This window comes from Rutidosis leptorrhynchoides, chromosome 4, assembly GCF_046630445.1.
Source record: "Rutidosis leptorrhynchoides isolate AG116_Rl617_1_P2 chromosome 4, CSIRO_AGI_Rlap_v1, whole genome shotgun sequence".
Taxonomy (NCBI): domain Eukaryota; kingdom Viridiplantae; phylum Streptophyta; class Magnoliopsida; order Asterales; family Asteraceae; genus Rutidosis; species Rutidosis leptorrhynchoides.
In genome coordinates this window covers 217,549,063-217,565,263 of record NC_092336.1, presented here as the reverse complement: position 1 = coordinate 217,565,263, position 16,201 = coordinate 217,549,063, and positions in this window count along the sequence as shown.

Sequence of the window (16,201 nt, the reverse complement as noted above, 5' to 3'; positions counted from 1 at the left end):
AATGGTAGTCACATGTTTAGTAATGGATTTAGGTGTTTTTATTTATGCCTCCCCAAGATTCTGTATAAAATTTTCATATGTTCTAAGTGTATTACAATTTAAAGTTGTATTGTGTCGGACTATATTTTTTGATATAAATTGTTGGGACTATCTTTGAGAACATACTTAAATTTTCTAGCCCATAAAAGGATGTAGAAGTCGTGTTATTAATTAGAAATAGAATTTGTGACTAAAATTGTATATATATGTCTAAAAACAGAGTAGTATAACTAAATCACATATACTTGTATGTTGATATAGTTGTGGTATGAATAATAGTTTTCATGGACGGTAAAAAAAAAAAGAGTATCTTGATTTATAACCTGATAAAATTAAGGTTTACAAATTTGTGCTACTGACTATTCTTGTAGATATTAATATGGGTATACTTATAAAATTATGACAAATGGGCATTAAGGTCTAGCCAAAAAGGTGACGAACAATTGATGCAATTGAATTAAATTGCATGTAGTCACTATTATTATTAACTCGCTAAATCCTTATAACATGTAGGTTACTAAACAAATTTAAGTATAAGATAATACGAACTTAGGTGGATGTATTTGGGTAATATTTAAAAGAAATAGAGATAAACACATAAAAAAAAAATAAAAAAATAAAAAAAAAACCATGTGGTAACACAACTTAAATAAAGGATATTACATACTCCCTATCTGAATGCGTTTTGTGCTCTTACGTGTTTATTCATTAGATTTGGCTCGGTGATCGCATCATTGGTGGTATTTTGTTGTCCTTGAAATTTCGTCATTCAACATAAGGTACGGATATTCTAGGTGGTTTTAGGATCGCTTCGGTAAATCTTCCTCTTAAAACTTTGTTTCGATTTGTGTATAAAATTATTGGTATGACATGCTTCTTTGAAAATTCGTTATATTTGTTAGTCTATATATCGTGTTATGTTTTTCTCATTTTGGATGTACTAACGAGGTTGTCTATGTTTGTTAATTGAGGAAATCATAGTATTTTGGTATTTGGAAATTGTGTCAAAACCGTGTCTTAAAACCTCAACCAAAACAGTCTAGAATTCAGCCCAAAATTCAGCTCAGTAACTGTCGCGAATTAGCCTGAAACTGTCGCAAAACATGCTGAAACTGTCACTAAACAGTCCAGAAAGTGTCGCTAAAAGTCAGTCCCGAAACTGCTGTAATTTCAGCCCCTAAAACAGTCCCGGACAACCCGAAAACAGTCCCGAAAAGGTTAGAAACATCCCGGTAAAGAACGTGTGTGTGTGTGTGACGAGTGGTACGGTGATTCGTATCGAGTGTCCCTCATTCCACGTGGCTTTACATGTCCCGTTTTGTCCCGTTTAAGTTGTAAATATGTAAAGGGCTAAAGTATTATGTAACATGACTCGTGACAAAAGTTAGACCGAATGGTTGGGTTGGCACGTGATTTTAAAATAATACGACATACAAGGTATATACATTTTATGTGTTTGGTCAAGTGTAAAATATTTAAGTCATTTCGTTAACCCTTTTTAAAACATAATTTAAAGTTTGTTGGTCACTTTAAAAATATTTGAACGTTTATAATTAATAAGTCGGTTAAAACGGTTTCTTAAGATATGCCTAAGAGTAACCTATCCATGGAGGTCCCATGGGCGCGTTATTGTGACACCGGTAACGTGGCATCGACCGTAGCGGTGTATTTGTTATATCTACGGCGTCTCCTTTTGATTACCCGGTGGTTGGTACGAGCTCTTTATTATTATATTTTGATAGGAGGCGTATGGATCGATCCTAGGATTTTGTTTTGACGGTGTACGTTCATCGTAGTGTCATACGAAACGTCACCGATATGGATGATTAGTGGAGTAATTACCCTATGATTTCATTTTGATACTTTGTTACCTATTTGTTTTGACTCTTAGTGCATTATTTTATGAAATTTGCATCATGACATATGGTATTGTGGATCTATACATATTCGCACTTTGTTTTGCAACTAAGTTATTTTGAAAATAAGTTTGTTTTGAAATTAAATTTTGCATGTCATACTATACTCTGTTATTCATTATATCCGTTCACTGGGCTTTGGCTCAGTCGTATTCTTTGTTTTCCTTCTTATACGACAGGTAATCAAGGGGGCGTCGGGAACGAGGGAAGAGTGTAGAGTGGAGTGAACTTAGCACCTTGCCTTAGAGATTTCCTTCAAGATTTAGTAGCTTATTTTGGTTTAGTAGTACTTTTGAATAAGTTTGTCAACTTTGGTTTGAACTATGGTTTGAATTCGAATAAGAATAACACTCATTTATCTTTTAAGTTACCTTTATTTATATGTATCGGCATTCGTAAGATTAGGGTCTTTACAGATGGTATCAGAGCTTAGGTTCCCTCCTGTAGAAACTTTAGTCCTAAGTTATGGCCTGTGAGATTTGGGTAGACTTTTGGGTTAGGATTTTCCTTCCGCTATATTATTCTAATTCCACTTTGAATATTCTCTTTTATTCTTCGTACTAATCGTAACCGTTATATCCCCATCTCGTTCATAGATGGCACCGAAAAAAAAGGGAATGTCCGAGGAGGAGGTAGATAACAAGATTAACCAAACTATCACGAATTTGTTACCCAACATTATAGCTCAAGCTATTGATGCTATGCGTAATCAAGGTGGCGAGACTTTTAAGCATGAAGACGAGGATGAGTATGTGGAGAAGAAAGCTGTAACGGGGGATGCTATTCATGTTTGGTTAGGACGGTTTCAAAAACAACGTCCTTTGTCATTCAGCACTGCTAGTACCCCCGTGGAAGCTGAGAATTGGATCACTCACATTGAGAAGATATACCGAGTGCTTGGTTGTGAAGAGAGGTTTTGGGTGCCATTAGCTGTTTATAAACTAGAGGGGGATGCTCAGCGCTGGTGGATCGCTTTGAGACAAGCGAAAGGGGGTATCGATTTTGAGGATTCATTAGATTGGGTTGATTTCAAAGAGTTGTTTTTCCGTCAGTACTTTTCTGAGGCGGAGAAAGAAGCTGTGATTCGGGAGTATGCGAATATTAAGCAAGGGAATGATGAGTCTATTAATGATTTCACTAAGAGGTTTTTGAGGCTTGTGGGTTTGATTGGTGCTGCTGCTGGGTCTTCTGAGGACCAAGCCCGTAAGTACAAATGGGCTGTTCATGGGCGTTACCGCTCTAAAATGATTAATCTGAAATGTTTTGATGTCGCTGAGGCAGCCGATTATGCTCGGAATTTGGAGATGGAGCGAGCTGAGTATTTGGCTACTAAAAATGAGGATGGTAAAAACAAGAGGGTTAAGATTGCACAACCACTACGATCTGTGCCTACACCGACTACCAAACAGGGTCAACAATCTGGGAACCAAGGGTATCGTAGTAATAATTGGAATAATAGAGGAAATCAGCAAAGGATTGACAACGAGCCAAATAATAATAACCGTGGTCAATTACAAGTGTACCGTCCCCAAGGGCAGCAAAGGGGTAATGGAAGTGGTGGTGTTAATGCCAACGCACCGTGTGGGACTTGTGGAAAGAATCATCCGGGAAGAGTTTGTTATCGTAGTGCGGGTTCATGTTTTGCTTGTGGAGAGGTTGGTCACTTAGCTAAGGATTGCAAGAATCCTAGACCTGGGTTTGTTCCGAAGGTTCCTCCGCCAGCTCCTGGTGGACGCGTCTTTGCCATGACTGCTGCTCAGGCTGCTGACGCTACAGGTATATTCCGATCCCTATTCATTTTAAAAATATTTCCTTCGAGTTATTTGTTCATTCATTCTTGATGTTATTAGGTACTATTACTGGTCATGTATTTGTACACCATCGCGCCCTCTTCGTTCTGTTTGATTCTGGCTCTACGCACTCGATTGTGTCTGTTAAGAGCTCGAAATATTTGAAAGTGTCTCCAACTTGGTTGTCTACTCCATTTACGATCTCTACCCCAATGGGTAGTGTTGAAACTATAGATCGCGTGTATCAAAACTGCCGTTTAGAATTCAATGATTGCATGTTTCCTGCAAATCTCTTTCCTATGACCATGCATGACTTTGACATTATTCTTGGCATGGATTGGTTATCTCGCCATCATGCGAATATCGATTGTTATTCTAAGAGGATTTTGTTTGGAAATCATTCTATACCAGATTGTGTCTTTAATGGAGATCTTCCTGTAAAGTCTATCAAGGTTATCTCAGCGTTTAAGGCGCAAAAGCTCATTTCACATGGTTGTGTTGGTTATTTAGCTTCGATTCAGAATTTGTCTATCGAGAGTCCTTCCCTTGAAAATATCGATGTTGTTCGAGAGTTTCCCGATGTATTTCCTGACGAATTACAGGGTTTACCTCCAGTTGGTGAAGTTGAATTTTCGATTGATTTGATTCCGGGTTCCCAACCGATATCAAAAGCTCCTTATCGTATGGCACCACTCGAGTTGCAAGAACTCAAGGAGCAATTGCAAGAGTTGATAGATTGTGGTTTTATTCGACCAAGTGTGTCCCCTTGGGGTGCGCCGGTTTTGTTTGTCAAGAAGAAGGATGGTAGCATGAGACTTTGCATTGATTATCGCGAGTTAAATCGAATTACTATTCGAAACCGTTATCCGCTTCCACGTATTGATGATTTGTTTGATCAGATTCAAGGTTCGAAGTATTTTTCTAAGATTGATCTTAGGTCTGGGTATCATCAGCTCCGTGTTAAAGAAGAAGATATCCCTAAGACCGCTTTTCGCACTCGTTATGGGCACTATGAGTTTTTAGTGATGCCGTTTGGATTAACTAATGCTCCTGCGGTTTTCATGGATCTAATGAACCGTGTGTTCCATGAGTATTTGGATAAGTTTGTGATCGTATTCATTGATGATATCTTGGTATTCTCAAAGAGTAAAGAAGAGCATGAGAATCATCTTCGTGTTGTACTTGAAACCCTCCGAAGTAAGAAATTGTTTGCGAAATTCTCTAAATGTGAATTCAGGTTGCAACGGGTTGCCTTCTTGGGTCATGTTGTATCGGCTGAGGGTATAATGATGGATCCAGCGAAAATTGAGGCTATTATAAATTGGTCAAGACCTACTTCTGTTGTTGAGGTTCGAAGTTTTCTTGGTTTAGCTGGTTATTATCGACGATTTGTTGAAGGTTTTTCGACGATTGCTTTGCCGCTTACCAAGTTATTGAGGAAAGGGGAAAAATTTGTGTGGACCGAGGAATGACAAAAGAGTTTCGATGAGTTGTATCAGCTCCTATTCTTGCATTGCCATCAGGGAGTGGGGGTTTTCAAATCTATAGTGATGCTTCTAAGCATGGTTTGGGTTGCGTTTTGATGCAGCATGGTAAGGTAATTGCTTATGCCTCGAGACAGTTGAAACCCTATGAGGTTAATTACCCTACTCATGATTTGGAGTTAGCTGCTGTGATCTTTGCGTTGAAAATATGGAGGCATTATCTTTACGGAGAAACTTGTGATATTTTCACCGATCACAAGAGTCTCAAATACATATTCACGCAAAAAGAGATAAATATGAGACAACGAAGGTGGCTCGAGTTATTGAAGGATTATGATGCAAACATTCAATACCATCCTGGAAAAGCGAATGTGGTAGCCGACGCATTGAGTAGAAAGTCATTTGGTAGTATCTCATGTTTGGTTACTCACATTCGAGAATTCGAAAGACTTGATATGGGATTGAGTAAAAGAGGAGCATCGGGGATGTTGGCAAATCTAAAATTCGAGTCTGATTTAATTACTAGAATAAAAGAGGCTCAATTGGATGATGGTGATTTGTGGACAGTGTTTCAAAATTTGGAAGAGGGTAAAGTGAAAGAGTTCAGAGAAGATGATGATGGGGTTATTTGGTGTGGGAATCGATTATGTGTTCCTAATGATGATGCTATTCGTGAGGCTCTGTTGTCTGAGGCTCACAACTCACCTTTTTCTATACATCCTGGTTCGACCAAAATGTATCAGGATTTAAAGCAGCACTTTTGGTGGAGTGGCATGAAGAAAGACGTTGCTAGATATGTTGGGAAGTGCCTTACTTGTCAACAAGTAAAGATCGAGCACCAACGTGCTAGTGGTTTGTTGCAGCCGTTGGACATTCCCGTGTGGAAGTGGGATGATATCTCAATGGATTTCGTATGTGGTTTACCGAAGACTGTGAAAAGGCACGATGCTATTTGGGTGGTGATTGATAGATTAACCAAATCGGCACATTTCTTGCCTATTCGTATGGATTATTTGGTAAGTAAGCTATCCGAGCTTTTTCAGCAAGAAATTGTGAGATTACACGGGGTCCCTTCGTCCATCGTATCCGATCGTGACCCTCGATTTACATCTAGATTTTGGAAGGGGCTACAGAAAGCTTGGGGTACGCGATTGAAGCTTAGTACTGCTTTTCATCCACAAACTGATGGACAGTCTGAGCGTACGATACAAATTTTGGAAGATATGCTTCGAGCGTGTGCCCTAGATTGGAAGGGAAATTGGGATGAGTACTTATGTTTGGTGGAGTTTGCCTATAATAATAGTTGGCAGGCTAGTATCCGTATGGCGCCATTTGAGATGCTTTATGGTCGAAAGTGTAGAGCGCCAGTTTGTTGGAATGAAACGGGAGAGAAACTGATTGAAGGACCTGAGTTGGTTAGAGTGACTAATGAAAAGGTCGCTATAGCTACGAATCGACTGAAGGAAGCCCAATCGAGACAGAAAGTGTATGCCGATAAACACCGACGTTCATTAGAGTTTGTTATGGGTGATAAGGTGTTTTTAAAGGTGTCACCTTGGAAGGGTATACGACGTTTTGGTTTGAAAGGAAAGCTCAGTCCTCGATATATTGGCCCATTTGAGATATTGGATCGAGTTGGTGAAGTATCTTATCGTTTAGCATTACCGCCACAGTTATCTCATGTTCATAACGTATTTCACGTATCTCAGTTGCGGGGTTACAACTATCATCCATTGCACGTGGTGCAATATCCTTTTTCTGAAATTCAAGCTGATCTTTCTTATGTTGAGGAGCCCGAGGCTATTATAGAACGCGAAGAGCGAGTAACTCGTAAAAGCTCCACCCCTTTCGTTAAAGTTCAATGGAAAAATCATTCTGCTAGCGAGGCAACTTGGGAACTCGAGGAAACCATGCGGGCCGAGCACCCTCATTTGTTTGCTAATTGGTGCGTTTCGATTCTATAACTTCTTTCAATTTCGAGGACGAAATTTTTTTAAGTAGGTGGAGTTGTAATATCCTATAAAACTTAAAGAATATAAAACTCATAACTAGTGTTTATTACTTACAAATTATAATAACTCTTACTAAAATAAATAAAATATCTAAGATAGATACTTAAGTGATAATGGATAAATAGTCAATTGTTAAATTACTTTACATAAATATCTTGTTTAGTAGTGTTAAGAACGTGAGAAATATATACTAAACAAACTTAACTTGGTATCATGCTAGAAATAAACTAACTAAAATTAAATACTAATCACTTGCACTGTACCAAATTCAAAACCAAGTTAATAAATTCATTACTAAATGAGAAGTGTCAATCCATCGGGTAGATGGAAGTTGTTTGGCCACATTTACTAGAAGGGTATGTGATAAGTCTCATTTAACTATATATCCAACTAGTATTCCATTTGATACACTCTTAGTTAAATCAAATGAGATGAAAAATTTACTAACTCAATAGACATACTACTCACTACAATCTACTATAATATCAAGAGGAGGAGAATATAGGCATTTTTGAAGAAATACAATATTTGCGGGTCTAATTTCGGTCATAACACGAATATAATTTAGAGGTAACTACTAATCACTATCTTTATTATTGATGTATAATTTGTTTATTGGCCTTCTTAATCAACTTATTGGTTTAGATTAACTACATATTGCTTTGATTATAATAAAGTTGAGATGTTAAGATTTTGGGTACAAAATAGGTATCTTTTGTAAATATTGATCTTAAGCAAATGGTAGTCACATGTTTAGTAATGGATTTAGGTGTTTTTATTTATGCCTCCCCAAGATTCTGTATAAAATTTTCATATGTTCCAAGTGTATTACAATTTAAAGTTGTATTGTGTCGGACTATATTTTTTGATATAAATTGTTGGGACTATCTTTGAGAACATACTTAAATTTTCTAGCCCATAAAAGGATGTAGAAGTCGTGTTATTAATTAGAAATAGAATTTGTGACTAAAATTGTATATATATGTCTAAAAACAGAGTAGTATAACTAAATCACATATACTTGTATGTTGATATAGTTGTGGTATGAATAATAGTTTTCATGGACGGTAAAAAAAAAAAAGAGTATCTTGATTTATAACCTGATAAAATTAAGGTTTACAAATTTGTGCTACTGACTATTCTTGTAGATATTAATATGGGTATACTTATAAAATTATGACAAATAGGCATTAAGGTCTAGCCAAAAAGGTGACGAACAGTTGATGCAATTGAATTAAATTGCATGTAGTCACTATTATTATTAACTCACTAAATCCTTATAACATGTAGGTTACTAAACAAATTTAAGTATAAGATAATACGAACTTAGGTGGATGTATTTGGGTAATATTTAAAAGAAATAGAGATAAACACATAAAAAAAAAATAAAAAAACAAAAAAAAAACCATGTGGTAACACAACTTAAATAAAGGATATTACATACTCCCTATCTGAATGCGTTTTGTGCTCTTACGTGTTTATTCATTAGATTTGGCTCGGTGATCGCATCATTGGTGGTATTTTGTTGTCCTTGAAATTTCGTCATTCAACATAAGGTACGGATATTCTAGGTGGTTTTAGGATCGCTTCGGTAAATCTTCCTCTTAAAACTTTGTTTCGATTTGTGTATAAAATTATTGGTATGACATGCTTCTTTGAAAATTCGTTATATTTGTTAGTCTATATATCGTGTTATGTTTTTCTCATTTTGGATGTACTAACGAGGTTGCCTATGTTTGTTAATTGAGGAAATCATAGTATTTTGGTATTTGGAAATTGTGTCAAAACCGTGTCTTAAAACCTCAACCAAAACAGTCTAGAATTCAGCCCAAAATTCAGCTCAGTAACTGTCGCGAATTAGCCTGAAACTGTCGCAAAACATGCTGAAACTGTCACTAAACAGTCCAGAAAGTGTCGCTAAAAGTCAGTCCCGAAACTGCTGTAATTTCAGCCCCTAAAACAGTCCCGGACAACCCGAAAACAGTCCCGAAAAGGTTAGAAACATCCCAGTAAAGAACGTGTGTGTGTGTGACGAGTGGTATGGTGATTCGTATCGAGTGTCCCTCATTCCACGTGGCTTTACATGTCCCGTTTTGTCCCGTTTAAGTTGTTAATATGTAAAGGGCTAAAGTATTATGTAACATGACTCGTGACAAAAGTTAGACCGAATGGTTGAGTTGGCACGTGATTTTAAAATAATACGACATACAAGGTATATACATTTTATGTGTTTGGTCAAGTGTAAAATATTTAAGTCATTTCGTTAACCCTTTTTAAAACATAATTTAAAGTTTGTTGGTCACTTTAAAAATATTTGAACGTTTATAATTAATAAGTCGGTTAAAACGGTTTTTTAAGATATGCCTAAGAGTAACCTATCCATGGAGGTCCCATGGGCGCGTTATTGTGACACCGGTAACGTGGCATCGACCGTAGCGGTGTATTTGTTATATCTACGGCGTCTCCTTTTGATTACCCGGTGGTTGGTACGAGCTCTTTATTATTATATTTTGATAGGAGGCGTATGGATCGATCCTAGGATTTTGTTTTGACGGTGTACGTTCATCGTAGTGTCATACGAAACGTCACCGATATGGATGATTAGTGGAGTAATTACCCTATGATTTCATTTTGATACTTTGTTACCTATTTGTTTTGACTCTTAGTGCATTATTTTATGAAATTTGCATCATGACATATGGTATTGTGGATCTATACATATTCGCACTTTGTTTTGCAACTAAGTTATTTTGAAAATAAGTTTGTTTTGAAATTAAATTTTGCATGTCATACTATACTCTGTTATTCATTATATCCGTTCACTGGGCTTTGGCTCAGTCGTATTCTTTGTTTTCCTTCTTATACGACAGGTAATCAAGGGGGCGTCGGGAACGAGGGAAGAGTGTAGAGTGGAGTGAACTTAGCACCTTGCCTTAGAGATTTCCTTCAAGATTTAGTAGCTTATTTTGGTTTAGTAGTACTTTTGAATAAGTTTGTCAACTTTGGTTTGAACTATGGTTTGAATTCGAATAAGAATAACACTCATTTATCTTTTAAGTTACCTTTATTTATATGTATCGGCATTCGTAAGATTAGGGTCTTTACACTGGTGCTATATATCTATATTTGTATGTTTATGCATGTGTAGAACTATAAAACGTTACTATTTTTGTTTTAGACTTAAGTTCTTTGTAAGACTATACAATAAGAAAACTTTGTGACACAAATAGGACATATGAAATTTAAAATCTAGTAAAAAAGTTAAGTTTAGAGTTTGTATGAGCTATTTAATTAAACTAACGAGTGGGGTAGCTCGGACGTTGCCCGTTTCGCTCCGTATTTATATAATTATAATTTGCATATATTTGCACACTCCGCAAAATGATTTCGCTTTATACTTTAAATACATAAAATTAAAATTTCTCAAACGTTAAAAATATTATTATTATTATTATATTTATTATTACTATTATAATAATATAATATATATATATATATATATATATATAAAATATAATATAAAATATAATAATTAAAAATTAAAATTCTATAATTAAAATTAAGGGGTTATCACTAAAATGCCAATTTTTTCTCTCTTTTTTGACTAAGAACCCATAAAAAGCAAACATTGACAATTTGCCAGCGCAAGGTGCCTATTTTGCGACCTTGCTTCCCGGTGGACGAAAGGGTGCAAGGTGCCTCTTGCGACCTTACTTTCCGGGGACGCAAGCCTTTTACTCCTGCTTGATGCCATAATCAATGTTTTCTTTCAGACATTTCATCAAACACCTTGCGTGCATCTTACGTGATACAGTTTTTTTAATTATACTTACAACCCAACAACCATAGATATCAATTATATTATGTAAAGTATAAATATAAATCGAGACATACCCGAAAACTAGTAGCGGAAGTGGATAGGATCGTCGTTTATATCACCGGTCGAAGAAAATCAATCACAAACAGAAAGCTTTCGAGATTCACAACCTAAGATTCCCTTATCTCGTTTGCCCCAAAATATACACGAACATGACAAGAACATTGCCTTGTCAATTTCTCTCTATACTAGTTGTGTTAGATCATACTTTTAGTATACATGTACTTCCTTTATATAGTGATTACATATAACCACTTAGCAAGTGAAAAGTCACCATTAATCCACATATTAATGGATGGTTAATTGTAATTAAACACTAGCATAAATGAGTACTTAATTCTAAATAAATACCGACATAATGGTATTAAGTACTACGGAAGTTAGTGGGCGGAATGGATCCAAGTTCCAACATCTCCCACTCGCACACAAACTGAATTGATATGCTCATTATATCTCGAGAGAACAGACGTGTAATTTGCAAACAGTTCATACTAGAAAAATAGGTCGTGCGACCAGCATACATTGAGAGCACACATGCTATACATCTGTCAGAATTATATAGCGCCTCAAAAACAAAGTGACAAGAGTAGATTTAGTACGCAATATCCTAGATCATTAATCACATTACTAACTCACATGATCTCAGTTTTACTCATAAAACCATATTGTATTCCCAAATATCATTTATCACTAAGACTTGTCACTGAGACGGGATAATTGGACGGCCGGTGAATACTAATTAATGTGAACTTCAAATGATCTTCCTTTCTCTTAGAATCTTTTGGCCTTAACCCAACTTGCTTTTCTAAGAACGTCCTGCCAGGTCGAATCACACATGACCTTTAAGCAACGTCTTAAGATAGCAAACATCAAATTAAGCCTCAAGAGACAAGAAAAAGTCATAAGGACATTAATTGAGGTTACTAATACCTCAAGGGACTCACATTACACAGAAGTAGAGATCTTTTCTTCTATTTCCCTTATTGGTCATCTTGATCACATGTGGTATGAATCACATGCTGCAACATTTCTCTTTTCCCAATGGATGTATGTCTTCAAATCAATGTTGCACAGATGATAGTTTAAACATACTCAATGTTCAAACTCGAGTTCACTCATCTACTCATATAAACTTATTTTTCTCACAAGAACTCACATCTGGATATTAAAGACAGATACTGTGAAACTTAAATAATTCACATATTGTTGTAAACGTTACAACTGTAGCATCAAATATTTTAAGTTTGTGCTCAGTTGTCACCCAGACAATATACTTAAAATGCGCTACTTCACCAGTCACTACTAAAGTGACGGACCCGATCACCCATGTGAGTGGGCTGATCTCTAATCTGTCCGACATACTTTTCTCACAATAATACTTTGTATATAAGTTTTGACAAACACATTGTCATGGATATTAAACACTAAATATGTTGGGAAAAATAAAACTCAATACAATCTCAAAATCTACGCAACCCCTGAGATGTGACATGTCACATAAACATATCTATCTAGGCAAGGATTTCTCAAATGATTTGCAACCGTTTCATTCATAGATATGTACTACATATTTAGTAAAACTCTTGCAACCATGTCTCTAAGCAATGTTGCATTTTATAACTATGTGCTTGACTTACAATGGACCTTGAAATCAGGTTCATTAACTACAAAGTACTAAATATTTGAGTAAACTATTACTCAATTGATAACTTTGTTATAAACTCCAAGTTTCACAAAAGATTGGTTAAGCTACACAGCTTATTGAACCTTAGTTGACATTAAAAATCAGCCCTCATTGTAAATAAGGCTTCATATGACTACTACTTGTTACTCCATGAGATAACAACCTAGTCAATATCTGTATAGCCTTTTGTTTGCAAATAATTTTTGTCAAAGCACAATAAGCTAACATTACTACTTAGATTCCTTAGTATCCTTTTCATGGCTTTTTAATTGCTTTCCATTCTAAATGGAAAGTAATCAACTTTGTACATTTCAAAATGTACAAAGGATTTCCTGTAACATCCCGCATTTTTTCGTTTACTTTTCTGTTTAATTATTTAAAGTCCGTTATATGTTTATAACACCTCCCGTTAATACGCGTTTTAAATTATCTCGTTTAGGTAATTCACGCACCCGATTAAAACTTGAGGGACCAATCTTGCCATGTGACCAAACTTTTGACTAGGTCAAAGTGGTCAAACCACTCCCATCCATTCATCTTTTTCATTTTCATTTTTCCTTTTCTCTTCATACTTTCCATTTTTCTTTCAATTCTCCAAACAAAAGAATCATCATCTAAATCCAAGCTAGCGGGTGTCTCACAAAACAAATTACATATTTGGAATCCTTGCAACTTCCTCTTCGATTCCATACCGATTTCATCAAATTTGGGTAACTTTCTAAAATCACTAGATTTTGTGTTCTTGATGTTTTTAACTTATAAAGTTGTTAATTAGTGTCTATGGCTCAAGTCTAACATGAATATATGATTTATATGTTCGATTTTGTTATTTGAAGTAACTAGCATGAACATAAACTTTGGTGTGTTTGATTTGGTGATTTGGTTGTTTGAATGATGTTAAATGTTATAAATGCATGTATTAAATGTGTTCCTAACATCACTAGCTTCAATTTGATGTGTAGGTTATTTTAGAAAACTTCATAAACATGATTAGTGATTTTGATGTTGTTGGTTAGGGTTTGATAGAATTGAATGTGAACATTTAATGCATTGTAAGCCATGAATTATTGTTAGTAAGTTGTTAGTTGTATTGTATGTTTGATTATCTACAAAACGGCGTGTTTTATGTATGCATTAAATGCCTGAATCATAAATGTGCACTTGTAAAATTTGAAGCATTAAATGTGTGCATTGATTGATCATTTGATTTGAAAAGTCGATTATTGCAAATAATGTTTTCGGTTGGTGAAATGTGTTTAGTTGGGTTCCTTGTCAAATTAGCTTTCTAACGATATAAGGTGCGAGTTCAAAGTGTTAGCGGTTTGTAAAATATGTTTGAAAGAGTTTTGATTTGGGACTTGAACAATTGAGACTGACCAGGTACCAGCACACGACCAATGCCGCGGCGCGGCAATCCTGGGTCGCGGCGCGACCTAAGCCGTGTCCAGATTCTGACCTACTTGGTCAAATAAGAAAAATGTTTGGCACGCTATGGACCTCCGATTCACAGGAGACTTGTTCTAACATGCTTATATATGAATAAAAACCTCAGAAAAATAGTTCGGGACCCGACCCGAACGTGTTGACTTTTTCGTTGACTTTGACCGACCAAAGTTTGACTTTTTATCAAACTTAACCAAATGATTATGCAACCTTCCTAACTTGTTTCTATACTTGTATCTTGCATGAAACTTGACAAATTGATTCACATGCTACATAATCGAGTCGTAACGAGCCATAGGACTAATTGAATATATTTGACCTATCGTGTTTACCGTTATTGATACGACATATTTGTTTAGGTCAAGACTAGCGTTATCCTTTGCACATGTTACTTTGTGAAGTACTTTTCATACGTGCACTCAAGGTGAGATCATAGTCCCACTTTTACTCTTTTGAACTTACATTTGGGATGAGAAAACATAAACATTTCTTTTTAACTAAGTGAACACAAGTGGAGGAAAACAAACATTCTACATACGAGTTTAGAACAAAATTTTCAATTCGATTATCATTAGTTACTCTTGCAGTGTGTAAGTGTAGGTGTGAACTTATGTTGTATGTCCATATGGGTTTGACAAACCCTCATCTCGGACGGTTCGCTACCGTCTACGGATGAAATATATTTTCGAGAAACAGTGTTGTTCTAGCACTATTAATGGGGTTTAACGGACGGAATGTTAAGCCTTGATAATTGGGTGCTCGTGAATATTAACTTTTAGAATGTATTACTATTTTATCAATGTGCAAATCTTGTGGTTCGACTTACATTTACTCACTTAATTATTTAAACCTATGATTTCACCAACGTTTTCGTTGACAGATTCCCTATGTTTTTCTCAGGTCCTTGATCTTTAGGTGATACATGCTTCCGCACATTCTTTTTGATACTTGCTTGGATGTCGAGTATACTTGCATATGTGGAGCGTCTTTTGACTACTTTAAACTGTGTCGCACGTGTTTCATTTGTACTTTAAACATCGTTATGTACTAGTTATGGAAACTACTTTTGTGAACTTTGAAACATCCATACTTATGAAATGAATGCGACATATTTTCGGTCAAACTTTGTCTTAAAGACTTATGACCATGTAATGGGACCTACGTAGACGGCGCCGTCAAACATGATTTGGTCGGGACGCTACAGATGGTATCAGAGCATTGGTTGTAGGGATTTAGAGTTCATTGGTGTCGACCCCGAGTCATAGGGTGCATTGGTGAGCCTAGGCTACAACCGGCATATAGACTTGACGTAGGAATTACTTGACTACTTGTGCATTTATACTCGAACTCTCCTACTCATATCTATTCTTATTCTACCTTAATCTCACGTTGACTAATTTGATTGACACGCCACCTTGACTATATGAATTAATGTCAAATGCACATATGAATTAGGGTAATATAATTTCCGAGATTATATTACGGTGACTCATATGAACGTTCCGACATTATGACATAAAGAATTTAAGGCGAGTCAAGGAAAATTTTCTCTCTATCTTTATTCCATATCACAGTTAGTATTATTTAGAATACTAACCAACGGTATTCTTTTGTTTTGAAGGAACAATGCCTCCTCGCCGTGTGCCACGCCGTGAAACTCCCGAACAAGCACTACAACGAATGGTGGCCACCGCCGTAGAGGCGGCCATGGCCGGTCACTCCTCCAACAACAACAATAACAATAACAACAACAACAATCAAGGGGCCGGTAACTCAAGCGAAGGGTGCTCCTACAAAGCTTTTATGGGGTGCAAACCTCACACTTATGATGGAACCGGGGGACCGGTTACACTCACTCGATGGTTCGAACAAACGGAGGCCGTCTTTAGCATAAGCGGTTGTCGGGACCAAGATAAGGTCAAGTACTCCACCCACACTCTCGCCAGCGTCGCTCTT